Consider the following 13,318-nt stretch of genomic DNA (forward strand, 5'->3'; position numbering starts at 1 on the left):
GCACTTCTACAACTTTATCGGGTTCATTATCATCAATATCATCATCATCATCAATATCATTAGTCCAAAGAAAAGTTCTAGTTTCTAGTTTCTTGGGTTCATCTTTAAAACCATCTTCATTTTCTAGAAAGATCACATTTCTAGAAACATAAACTTTATCTCTTTCAATATCATAACATCTATAACCCTCTTGAGTTTCAGAATACCCAATAAAAACACAAGAAATGGCTTTGGAAGAAAGTTTATCATCTTTGTCACTTAACACAAAACATTTGCAATCAAAGTCTTTAAGTCTATTGTAATTAGGTTTAACATGATGAAGTTTTTCAAAAGGAGAAATATGTTTCAAAAGTTTGGTATATTAATTAAATAGGTTGAAGTCAAAACAGCCTCAGCCCAAAAATTTTTGAGAACATTTTTAGATAAAAGAAGGGCTCTAGTAGTTTCAATAATGTGCCTATGTTTACGCTCGACCACTCCGTTTTGTTGTGGAGTGTTAGGACAAGATCTTTGATGAACAATGCCTTTTTCTTTCAGAAATTTTTGAAATTCATTTGACATAAATTCTCCTCCCGAATCACTTCTAAAGACTTTGATGTTTGAGCCAAATTGGGTATAGATCATGTTGTAGAAATTCTTAAAGTTTATGAAAACCTCCGATTTGTGTTTGAGAAAGTAAACCCAAGTATGCCGAGAATAATCATCAATAAAAATCACATAGTACAATAATACTCCTTTCGACATAATAGGAGCGGGCCCCCACACATCCGAATGCACTAAATCAAAAGATTTTTGGGCAATAAAGTTTCTATTATCAAAAGGTAAGACTTTCATTTTAGCCTTGATACAATCATTACAACAAAAGTTCTTTTGACAAAAATTCTCCATGAAAGGAAGATGAGACATTTTTTCTATATTGGTATGTCCAAGTCTTTGATGCCAAGTTTGAATGTCACATTCTTTAGAGATATTGCAAGATGGTCTTGAAAGGTCCAAAAAATCTATGTAGTAGAGATCTTTTGTTTTAAAACATTCCCCAATCGTCTTTTTGGATACTCGGTCTTGTATCAAACATTTGGATTGTGAGAAGATTATATCAAAACCAAGGTCGGTTATTTGAGAAACGGACAATAAATTTAAGCTTAATTTAGGAATGTGTCTTACTTGAGGTACTTTTAAAGTTTTCGATCCAAAATCTAGGTCAAGATTTCCAATAAAATCAATTTCAAGAGAAGTACCATTCGCCGTTTTCACAAAAGAATAAGAATCATTTTTAGTGCATTCGGTGAGAAGGGATCCACAAGGCGTCATATGAAAAGATGCACCCGAATCAATAATCCAAGAATACTTACTTGAAGAAGTAGATGCCACGGTAGCTCCCAAAGTTGAAGGTGTGCCTCCTCCCTTTAGAAACGGTTGAAGAGCACTTATGAGTTGATCAAGTTGGAATGAACTTGCTTCTTTTCTTTCTTCTTGGATTAGAGCCGCAACATTGCTTCTTTTGTCAAAAGTTCTAAGTTTTGGACATCTTGGCTTGGTATGTCATTGTTCTTGACAATGATAGCAAATAACTTTTCTTCTTGCTCCTTCATTTGTACGATTGAAGAGAGGAGGTCTATAAGGTCTCAAATGGGCCCCCGGCCTAGATGTGGCAAACACATTGTTGACTTTCTCTTTATCAAGACAAAGACGATTTTCCTCCATTTGAAGCTCCGCAATAGTCTCATTCATAGATGGTGTTTTAGAACGATGAAGTAAAGCGATTTTGACACCATCAAATTCCGGTCTAAGACCTATGATAAACTTGTAAAACTTGTCACGTTGTATTTGCTTTTCTCTAAGAATAAGATCTTGTGTCCAATGTGGTTCAAAAATACTCAATTCATCATACAATTGATCCATTCCAACCACATAATCTTTAATTGGTCTATCTCCTTGTTGAAGATTGTGAATTTTGAGTTGAACATGATGCATATAAGCAACATCTCTCATGGTATGAGTTTTCTTTAGATATTCTCAAGCTTTTAGGGCAAAATTTAATTTAGAGATTTGCCCGCTAGTAACATTGTCAACACAAGTCAAGATCCAAGTAATGATTTTGTGATGACCAACACTCCATTCTTCTCATTTCTTGTTGTATTCAGCCATTACCTTTTCTTTTTCAGTTGCATCCAATTCCATAGCCCTTCCATCAACAATTTTCGTAAGGACTAGTTGTGGTTCAAGTTTTGTCCCATCAACTAGTTCCCAAAGGCTTTTACTACGAATAAAGTGTTCTATAGTTCTAGCCCATTGTATGTAATTCGTTGATGAGAGTTTGGGAAATGGAAGAGAAGAGACTGTCATCCATGGGCACAATCAACAAGGTATATCCACTTACAAGTTATGAAGAAGATGGCAGCCACGTGAAAAGAAGTCCACGACAAGGATAAAAACTTCGCAACAATAGAAACCAGTCGCCCTTCCAACAGCCACGAGCTCACCACCAAGGGAACTAAATTCCGTCAAGAAATCACCAAAAAGAAGCCAGCAAAAACACTCTTCTTCTTGTGAAAAATAGCAGCAAGCAATATCTCGAACACTTGGAGTGCTTCACAGCTCCAACGTAGGAGTAAAAACTGAACCTTCAATCTTGAACGGCAGCAAGACAAAGAGCCAAAGACGTGGCTCTGATACCATGTAAATCAGGCCCAAATTAGGCAAATACTTCAAGAATATCACTCTTGAATCTCCCACTAGCTCAACAAGGCAATACACAAGAGTCCTCTAACAAGAGGATAAAGAAAATATATTGATCTTCAGCCAAACAAAGCAAAAACTACAAGATGTGGCTTAACAAGCCATGCATTAAAAGGGGACAACTGTCCCTTATTTATAATACAAGGGAAGAAGAGAGGAGGAGAGGAAATGGCTGTTGGGCCATTTCCAACTGCTAGAATTCTAGCCGTTGGAGAGAGGCCCAACAGCTATTTCCTCTCTTAACTAATAATAAAGGTGTAAAAAGGAAATAGAAAAATACATAAAAGAAAATGAAAAATTACAAGTATGACCTAGGTACCCTAAAATATACACATATCTATCTATGTAAGACATATATTAGCACACTAATATATGTAATATACATGCACATAGATATATATATATATATATATATATATATATATATATATATATATATATATATATATATATATATAGGAATACATACATTCTAACAAAGAAACCATGCATTCTTGATGGAAAAGGATATAATCCCCTTTGTTCCAATGAATTAAGGAAGAGATCCATCCTGTTAGTACAAGGATTGATAGTTCTGAGCACCATAACTAGAGGTAGTCAAAACTTCCAAAACAACAATGCTTAATGCTTGGATGTTCTAAATGTTAGACTTCAACCCTAGAGAACAACATATAATGTATGCATAGATGGACCTAACATTTGAACTAGAAATTGGATTTGAAAAACTAGAGCAACAGTCAAGGCATCAACATGTCGAGGAAGACTAGAATGTCCTGGCTATCATTGGGTCATGACATGCAACCTAGAACTACATTATGTATGCATTTTTTTGAAAATGAAATTGAACATCATATTTAGAACATAAAAAATGAGATTGATTTTGAAAAGGAGTTTCAAATCAAGGTTTGAGAGATGATTTGGAACATAGTTTAAAACACCATGAAGAAAGTTGAATGAGGCGTTGGGTTCCATGTGGAAATATGACTGGTTTTATTGTTAACATGCAAGGACTATCATCTCATAGTATGTTACGAACCAGCCATAGCTCCTATGTGAATCCCAAACATTGGAATATATTTTGGACATGGAATAAAACTTGGATTATGGTGTGAAAGCCAAGTATGAAAAGAGATTTAGAAGATAGAATTTACAGAATGATTCTGGAATAGCACTTGAAATGATGTTTGGAAACTAGATTGAAAATGTGTTTGGAAAAGGATTGAACAATTAAGATGCTAGTTGTAAAGAGTATTCTAAAAGATACCGAGGTGTTTGATGTTGTATGTATAGGAAGACTCATCTAAGTATGCAAATAGTGTCGAGCCAACATTGGTTTATAAGAGGATAATGTCCATGTGTAGTGGCATTCATATTGACCAACACATGAAAAGATGAAAAAATTAAAGTGTGCACATGCATGATAAACCATTTTTGTATTATTATAATATGGAAAACAAACTATATACAATGCATTCTAATCTAAAATATATCGCAACAAGGAAATCAAAATCACGATGGTTAGGCATGTGTGCATCTCAGGATCAATTAACAATGTAGGAACATCATTCGGAGGTCACCATATCTCACATACAGAGAATTCATAATGACTTGCTATGAAACTACGTAAAATGTGTAGATAAAGAATGCTAAGGGACAAAACATAACACAATATGAATGAGATGAGACATGACACAGTAAAATCATGATTTTCATGGTTGACATAACACATTCTACTTATATGTTACATTCCAGAACATCTCTAGAACATGCAAACTTGAGGTTTTGAAAATGATTGAAAAGACACATGTAAAAAGCTTAGATTTTCATGAAAATTGAAATCAATTTTCCTTTGGCATGTAAAAACAATGTCCAAATGTTAGATTGGGGTTAGACAATCTATATTAGAAGCTAAGGTATGACCCAACCCACTGAAATTTGAACATTTTAAAAGGTAGAACCTCTAATATATAATTTGGCACCTAAGTTAGATGCTTAAGATTCTAATCTCATAGCCGATAGATCATAATTGCTGAAGTAAATGTAGTGAACAGCTAAAGGAAAGAGTATTACGAGATCCACAACTAATTATGAAGGCAAGTCCCTACTGTACGAGCTTCTGTCTCAAAACACTACAGGTTTTCATACTTTAAGCAGCACTTATTTTTCCTAACTTTGAGGAGTACGTCTTTTTGTCTATGTTGAAGCCACTAGGACAACCCACGAGAAGCTTGGTTGGAGTATTGAAAGTCGAAAGCAAGAATTCCAGATGTAAACGACCTTAACTCTGCACCATCTTATGTCTGTCACAATGACATCAGTAATAGAGCAAAGAAAGGCATGTTGCTGCAACAACTATATCCATAACAATAAAGTGCATGCAGAATATATTATCAGGAACTAAATTAGGTGATGTGAACCATTTTTCTTGGAAAGGAAGAAAGTGAGGTAGAGAAACTAGAAAAGTTCTTACCTAGTTCTTATGAATAACTAGTGAACTGGATACACCTCACATAAAATTTCTCCTCGAAACGTGGTCAAATCAATCTAAAAATATGAAGATGTCAACTATAGAATTCAATCGTTCAAACTTCTTCTTATATGTGTTTTAGATAAGCATATTGAAGCTTGATGTTGTGAGAGATAGAAGGGGAAACAAATCATGTGCAAACTGACAATATAAATGCTAGATGGAGCTACGATACCAATGAATCCATCACTAAGTCCTCCATTATTCAAGATGATGCTAGTTATACTCTTGCCAAATAGCCTCCTATCATTTTCATGTAGGTAAAATTTTTTCATATAGCACATAGAACCTGTCATGTATTTCACAAAGTAAACAAGAAATTTAGGGCTAGAAAACATGGACTCATCAAACAACACAATGACAAAGATGAATCTCATAGTAGACTCTAATTTAATTAAATATAGTGTAATCAACATCTAGATATAAATTTGCACTTACAACTACATTGCAACAGTTTCTGCTCCACTATTTTAGCCTTTTGTGCTCTAGCTTTTGTATATTTCCTTTATAGCTCAGAAAAGACACATTCAACTACTATAAGAAGTACAAGCAATTGTTGCACATAGGATCTCCTAGAAGGATAAAGTTAAGCACAACTATTTTATAATGCTAATACTAATGTATTTACCGATCGTTTTAAGTGTTTGAAAACACATACTAGTTAAGGCCATCCAATATGAGTATTGTCCTTGATATAAATGTGATCTTGGATAAAGAAGTTAGGGACTTGCCCAGGTTTTGGAATGACATTTTCTTGTGATTTTAACATTATTTAAGATAGAAAAGCATAATTGGAAAAACATCTAGAAAAAGAAAACTTTGAAAGTAGGCCGATTTCCTATCCTAGACCAAGTAGTTGTGAACTTTCACAGGCTTCAAGAAACAAAAGAAAGCCATATTTCATAATCACATGCACTATTTGAGCTTCTCCTCCCAAAATCTAGAAAATTCTAAGGACTGATCATAGGCTCTAAACAAGTGAAAATATAAGTTACGTTTTAGGAAAAGAAGCGGACTTCAGTGCACCACATAGAGTACCCATGTGATAGATAACTTGTGTATAGATCAAAATTTCAACCACTTTAGTGAGCTAGAAAATAACTAATCACCCTGGAGCATGAAAACTTTCAATGTATCATGCAAAATAGGAATGACACCACTAACCTACAATGCACTAAAAAGAAAGATCGAAGAAACAGAAAATTGGCTAAGCGAGCATGCTTTGCACATTTATAAATATCAATGGTAGAAATAGATTTCGAAGCAAACAACACAGAAACTAATGCACCTTACCATGCTACTATGTAAAAATGGACATGGTGGAGAAGTAAAAAACAAGTGATGTAATAGACGTGTAACTGATGAAAACTAAGTCCTAATGCTTAATAGCACCTAAAAGTCAAAGTTTTCTCTTGTAATTGCTTTCCTCTTGAGCATAGGGCATTTAGAATATCTTGAGATGCATACCAGAGTCAAAAACATAGAAATGAATAAGTTAAAACTGATGACATTGCCAACATGTATCTATTTTTTATCGTAAAAAATGGACTTGCATTTGCTTCCTTAGCAATCCCTAACATTGTTTAGTGCTAGCATTTTCCTAGAAGCTTTCTAAGGATAGACATAGAGGAAATAGTAGGATGATGGATTCAATTAAGGAGGATATATACCAGTAATCAATGCAAATTGAAGAAGGATGTGAGTGTAGAAGCTACTTTTGCAGTCAGGCTTTTTCATGTTCTAATCAAATCACGCCTTTCTTTAAAAATGCAGAAACTTTAAATTATCAGACAAAAAAATCTAGAATTAGTTGAACTGAATCAAAAGATTTGAATCAAAATAGTGACCCAAACCTTTAAACCAGACATGGAGGTTGAAGGCACTAGTGATCATAAATCAGAAGTGAAATGTTGGAAAAGAGAAAAGGGGAAACATAGAGAGAAAGTAATAGATAAATAGAAGAAGAAAAAGAAGAATAGTACTACCAATGATAAGGATGCATACCCACAATATCTGCAATAGGAGATGAATGGATCGAAGTATGTGTTTTGTCCTCTCCAGCATTTTCCCCTTTCTCTCTCTCCCTTACCTCTTTCCTTTTCTTACATTCGCTGCTTCCTCCCTCTCTATCCTTACTTTTTAGGGTATTGTGAGTGTACCAATCTTTGTCTTCCTCCCTCTCTCTTCTTAGACTCTACACTAATAAAAAAATGTCCATGTAAAAAATTCACCCATGACCTTGTAGGAAGAGGACTATCCAATGCTCGCACAAAAAAAGGCAAAAGTAGGGAACTCTTGTTTGGTGCGACTAATGCCCTAAGCAACCGGGAGTAACATATATTATTTTAGTGGATATAAATCATGGATTTGGTCAATCAAGACTCCAAGATGGATAATTAAGTGGCATATATGAGAGAATAAATTAAAATCCATAGAAACTCATAAATGTATACAACTTAACTTCCTAAATTTCCTTTTTTCACTTTTTCCAAAACTATTGGTTAGGATTTTCTGCCATCATAAGCTTTCCAAAACTATAGAGATCCATAATCCACTTCTCTCTCTCTCTTTCTTTCTCTTTCTCTTTCTCTTTCTCTCTCTCTCTTTCTCTTTCTCTTTCTCTCTCTCTTTCTCTCTCTCTTGCTCTCATTCTCTCTCTCTCTCTCTCTCTTGCTCTCATTCTCTCTCTCTCTCTCTTGCTCTCATTCTCTCTCTCTCTCTTGCCATCGTCCTCTTCTCTATAGCAGTACTTGTGTTGTTCAGAGTTACAGAGTACTTTTTGGTGTTCTACTCCTTTAAAAAGCAAGAGCAGTTTTAACAACACGTTGACATTCTGCTCTTTCAGAGAACATCCCCAACAAGACACATTGCAGCCATCCAGACTTGCAGAGAGATTAAAGAACCCCTTCAAGCACTCATAGATACACAAAGAAAAGTTTTTTTTTCTCTACCCTTTACTTCCATACGTCAATATGTTTTCTTCTCATCAAATTTATTGTTCATGTTTAAAGAAAAATAAAAGAGAAATAGCTCTATGCCCATCAAATTTTCTTGATCGCTTGGTTAATTTTTTGTGTTAGATATGGAAGGGTGCAATCCAAAGATGCCCAGAAATATTTTATACTGTACTCACTTGTGATATGGTTGATTTGGAAAAATATTGTGTTTGGGATGATAAAATATGCATAAATGAAACCGTGTAACATGGGTTTAATTTGCTAGTGATTAGATAAGAATTTGGGAACTATGATCACAATATGGATCAAATTATTTTTCAATTTGATTGATTTGATGGAGGGCAATGCAATCATATGAACTATGGAGTGTGATCAAGCTATGAGAGGATAAGTTAAGTACCAGAGACAAAGTAATTAATAATGGCTCTTGTGTGTTTGTGCACATTGCACGTCGACTAAGGATGTGTAAAAATCATATCTACAACAACTAAATTTTGTTTGTTTAAGCCTGCATATTTCAAGCATAATTTAGTTAATTTACGGCATGGCATTTGTGTCAACTAAACATGTTATTTATTTCTTGCTACTGTTTGATTTCTCAGAAATGTCTTAAAAATTAATGACTATTGATGTGACATTAGACAATGAACGTTGTCATATATTTTGATTGGTGTCATTAAATTTGTTTCCAATTGCATAAGTTTTGTCCATTTTCACAGTCATCTAAAAATGCATACAACCTAGATATTCATGATATCTTAGGTGGTATTGGATGGAGAGAACCCAATCAAAAGCTACCTCTGCCACCATCTGATCTTCCCAAATCTCGACAACGGATGACTGATAGTTAATTATTATTGATGCTCACAACGTTCTGGTATGTTCGACAGATTTACAAGTGTCTTCTTGGATGTTATTGCTAACTCTCATCTGTATATTATTTTTTGATAAATTTATTTTATCTACTCATATGAATTAATATGTAATTCATAGTCTTAATCTGCTTGTCTGGAATGTGATCATATGAGACCATAATTTAATTCATGTATGGTGTTCTATTGGAATGATAGGATGCCCAATAAGCTTACCACCGATTATGGTAGAAAGCTCCAATCTTGCTTACCTTGAGTCAAGAGGGAGTGCCCACGAACCTCCTCCACAATTAACATTGCAATATATTGGATTGGTATCATTACATTCATTTTCAATGATATAAGCTAGATCCATGTTCATGGCCATCTGGAAATGCATAAAGCTAGCTATCCATGATGTCTTGGGGTGGTACTAGATGAAATGACCCAATCAAAAGCTACCTCTACCACCATATGATCTTCTCAAATCTTGACATGCAGATGACTGATAGTTATTAATTATTGATGTGTACAATGTTATAGTATGTGCTACATATTTACAAGTGTCTTTTTGGATGTTATTGCTAAGTCTTGTCTATATTTTTCAACAAGTTTATATTATCTACTTGTATGAAATAATATGTGCTTCTTAGTCTTAATTAGTTTGTCTGGAATATGATTTTGTTTGGATATGATTTAATTTGTGTATGTTGTTCTCCTAGAACGATAGAATACCTAATAATCTTACCATCGATCATGGCAAAAAGCTCCAATGTTGCTAACCTTGATCAAGAGGGGATGCCCAAGAACCTACTCAACAATTAACATTGTCATATGTTTGATTGGTGTTCTTTAAATTTGTTTTCAATGACATAAGCTAAGTCCATGTTCATGGCCATTTAGAAGTGCATACAAGCTAGCTATTCACAAAGTCTTGGGTGGTACTAGATGGAGAGAACCCAATCAAAAGCTACATCTGTCACCATCTGATCTTCCCAAATCTTTACATATGTATGATTGATAGTTAATAAAATTATTGATGCTTATAATGTTTTGGTATGTTCCACATATTTACAAGTATCTTCTGAATGTTATTGTTAATTCTCATCCGTCTATTATTTTCCATAAGTTTATTATCTACTACTATGGAATAGTATGTGCTTCTTGGTTAGTCTTAACCTGCTTGTCTGAGATATGTCCTTAGTTGGCCATAATTTAATTTGTCTATCTTGCTCTATTAGAATGATAGGATACCAATAATCTTACCATCGATCATGGTAGAAAGCTCCAATTTTGTTAATCTTGAGTCAAGAGGGGATGCCCAAGAAACCTCCTTAATTGGTAAGGTAGAGTTATATACATATATATATATATATATACACACACACACACACACACACTTAATCTTTCTTTCTTATGCTTTACACTTCATTCTTTATTTATTTATTTTTGTTTTTTTATATATGCAGCATATAGACTCTATAACATCTAGTCAATGTATCTAGTTCTATGTACGACAATAATTTTAAGACTAGTATTTTTTCCAAAGGCCAAAGTACTAAGATCACCTATATAGAATGAATTCAGCAGGACAGGACAGTAAATGAGGCAAGTATTCAACAAACTATTTGCCATCATTGCAAGGTTTCTTTTTATTGTAACAGTAAAATGGGTACCACAGATTTGAAAAAACCATCAAAACATGTCCTAAAATGCCTAACATAGAATTAGGCCAATAACGTCTCATAGTTAATAAAAATGATTAAAGATGGAAGAAGTTCTACTGGTACATTTAAATTTGATGAAGAGAAAAACTGGCTTGATCTAGTTGATATGGATATTCTTCATGAGTACCCATTCTCCATAGTTAGTTATTTCACTTTTCAAAAGTTTGTCCAAGGCTTACAACCATAGTTCAAATTATTATTATGCAACACTATTAGAACAGATTGTATACATATTCACAAAATGAAATGACAAAGTTACATGATATCTTAGGAAAAATTAATGGAAGAATTAGTCTCACAATAGACACATGAACTTCTTTTTGTTAGAACAGGTTATATGTATTTGATTGCACATTACATTGACGATGATTGAGAGATACAAATTCTTAATTTTGTTATTGTTGAGACTCCTCACACACGACAAAAATTTGCATTGGTTATCAAAGCTTGTTTATTGAAATGGAACATTAGTTGTAAGTTACTTTCAAATTACATGATTAGATAATTGTTTTACAAATGTCAATATAGTTATGACATTAATGAAGTAGCTTCCTTAAAAAAATGCATTTGTTTATAATGGCAAGTTTTTTCAAGTTATGTGTTCTGCTCATATTGTTAGCTTAGTTGTGTAAGATGTTATAAATGAAATAAGTGGTGCAATAGATAAGATCCGCGAAAGTATTAAATATATTAAAGTGTCTCAAACTCATTGTGAAATTTTTGATGCAGTACGTCATGTGAAAATTTCTTATAAAAAAAAGTTGAGTATTGATGTTTTAACTCAATGAAATTCAACATATCTTATGTTTGATGTAGCGTTGACATATAAAGATGTGTTTAGTCATTTTTAGAAACTTCATTGTCACAGTATTTGACATCAAGTAAAGATGAGTGGAGGGAGGTTACTATTATTCATAACTGTCTAACAAAATTTTATGATACTACAAATATATCTCCCAACATCTTCCTTATGGCATATTGTAAAATAAATAGGAAAATTAACATAATGTGTTCAACTTCAAATATTCATTTTTCAAGCATGATGAATAGGATGAAGTAAAAGTTCAACAAGCATTGGGACATCTGCAATATAATTTTAGTAGTTGCAATGGTTTTTATTTTCATTATAAGATGAAAATGATTGAATATTATTATAAGCTATTTTATGAAGATGAAACAAATTAGCGTTTACAATCAAAGACTATATTTGTGATCTTTGTGATGAGTACATGTCTAGTTATATTGTTAATGTTGATAAAGATAATGATGCGTTTAACTTTGCTTTTTTAGTCGAGCTTTCTTTGCATAAGAAGCCTAGAACCAAACATTATATGATTTGCTTGAAGAACTTTCACAAGGTTAGCACAAAAATCACATTTAGAGTTATATTTGAAGGAACATGTTTATCCAAAGAACAATCCAATTGATATTTTGACATAATGAAAAATCAATGCATCTAAATGCCATGTATTATCTAACATGAGATGTGACATTTTGGCTATTCTTGTGTCAACAATTGCATCAATAATTAACATTTCGTACAAGGAGGGCACATTTTTTATTCATATAAAAGTCGATTAGGTGTAAAGACCATGGAAGCTTTGATATGTGCACAAGATTGGTTGTATTATCAAATTGAAGGTAATAAGTTATACTGACGTTTTGAAGAACATAACTTTTTTATGCTTATTTACATGTTTTATTAGGTGATTCTGATTTGCTCAAACTTTTGCTTGAAGAGGTTGCACCAATTACATTGATATATATGTTGCAGCTGATTGATAAGCTAGAGGTATGTTTCTTTATATGATTGTATGCATTCTTTATAACAATGAAAACTTATATTTACATATGTCCAATGTATTCATTTAAGTAAATTTTATACACAATGAAGGTTTGTTTACTCATATTTATCTTGGACATGGTGCCAATATGATGAAAATATGATCCAAAATTTTGTGAAGAACTTTATAGTTATTTTTTATTGTTATTTAGTCTTATCTAATATAGTGATAATTGTTATTATAAACTCTTTACTAATTTTTAGTTTAACATTTTCATTCTTTTAAAATAATAACAAATAATAGATTATATATTATATTACAATTTTTAGCTCCACCAATGTCAGTCCCAAGCACAGATGCAAAGGAGAAGTGATTTGCATTGTATTTATGTACTTGTATGGGTATTACTAGTACCATGTATATAAAAAGAACTTATTAGCGATTGATATGTTCCTTTTCCTTTTAAAAATTTTCCTTTTTCATTGACAGTTTTTTGGATATCTAGGCTTTTGGATTTCACAGTTAAGTTTTAATCAAATTTTGGATTTTTTTACTTAGAATATCAATTCATATATTTAAAATTTTGATTTAAAATTTTATTTATGAGTGAATTTAAAATCGGGTTCAGAACATGTTCACATTTTGAGTATAATTCAGATTTCGAATTTAAATGATCGATTCAAATAGGATTTAGATGTTAAATAAGAAAAATCGGATTTGGATCTCAAATGAC

General features: G+C 32.8%; 1 long non-coding RNA gene across 1 annotated transcript in view; it reads right to left on the bottom strand.

Annotated features, from left to right (window-relative positions):
• The window catches only part of LOC116252783 (uncharacterized), a 32,790-nt gene that overhangs the window by 13,267 nt on the left and 6,205 nt on the right, over positions 1 to 13,318 (bottom strand). The window contains exons 2-3 of the long non-coding RNA XR_004172291.2: positions 7,271 to 7,460; positions 5,210 to 5,283 (exon numbers count right to left, since the gene is read on the bottom strand). This is a non-coding gene — a long non-coding RNA (uncharacterized LOC116252783). The remainder of the gene's footprint in view (positions 1 to 5,209; positions 5,284 to 7,270; positions 7,461 to 13,318) is intronic.

This window comes from Nymphaea colorata, chromosome 1, assembly GCF_008831285.2.
Source record: "Nymphaea colorata isolate Beijing-Zhang1983 chromosome 1, ASM883128v2, whole genome shotgun sequence".
Taxonomy (NCBI): Eukaryota; Viridiplantae; Streptophyta; class Magnoliopsida; order Nymphaeales; family Nymphaeaceae; genus Nymphaea; species Nymphaea colorata.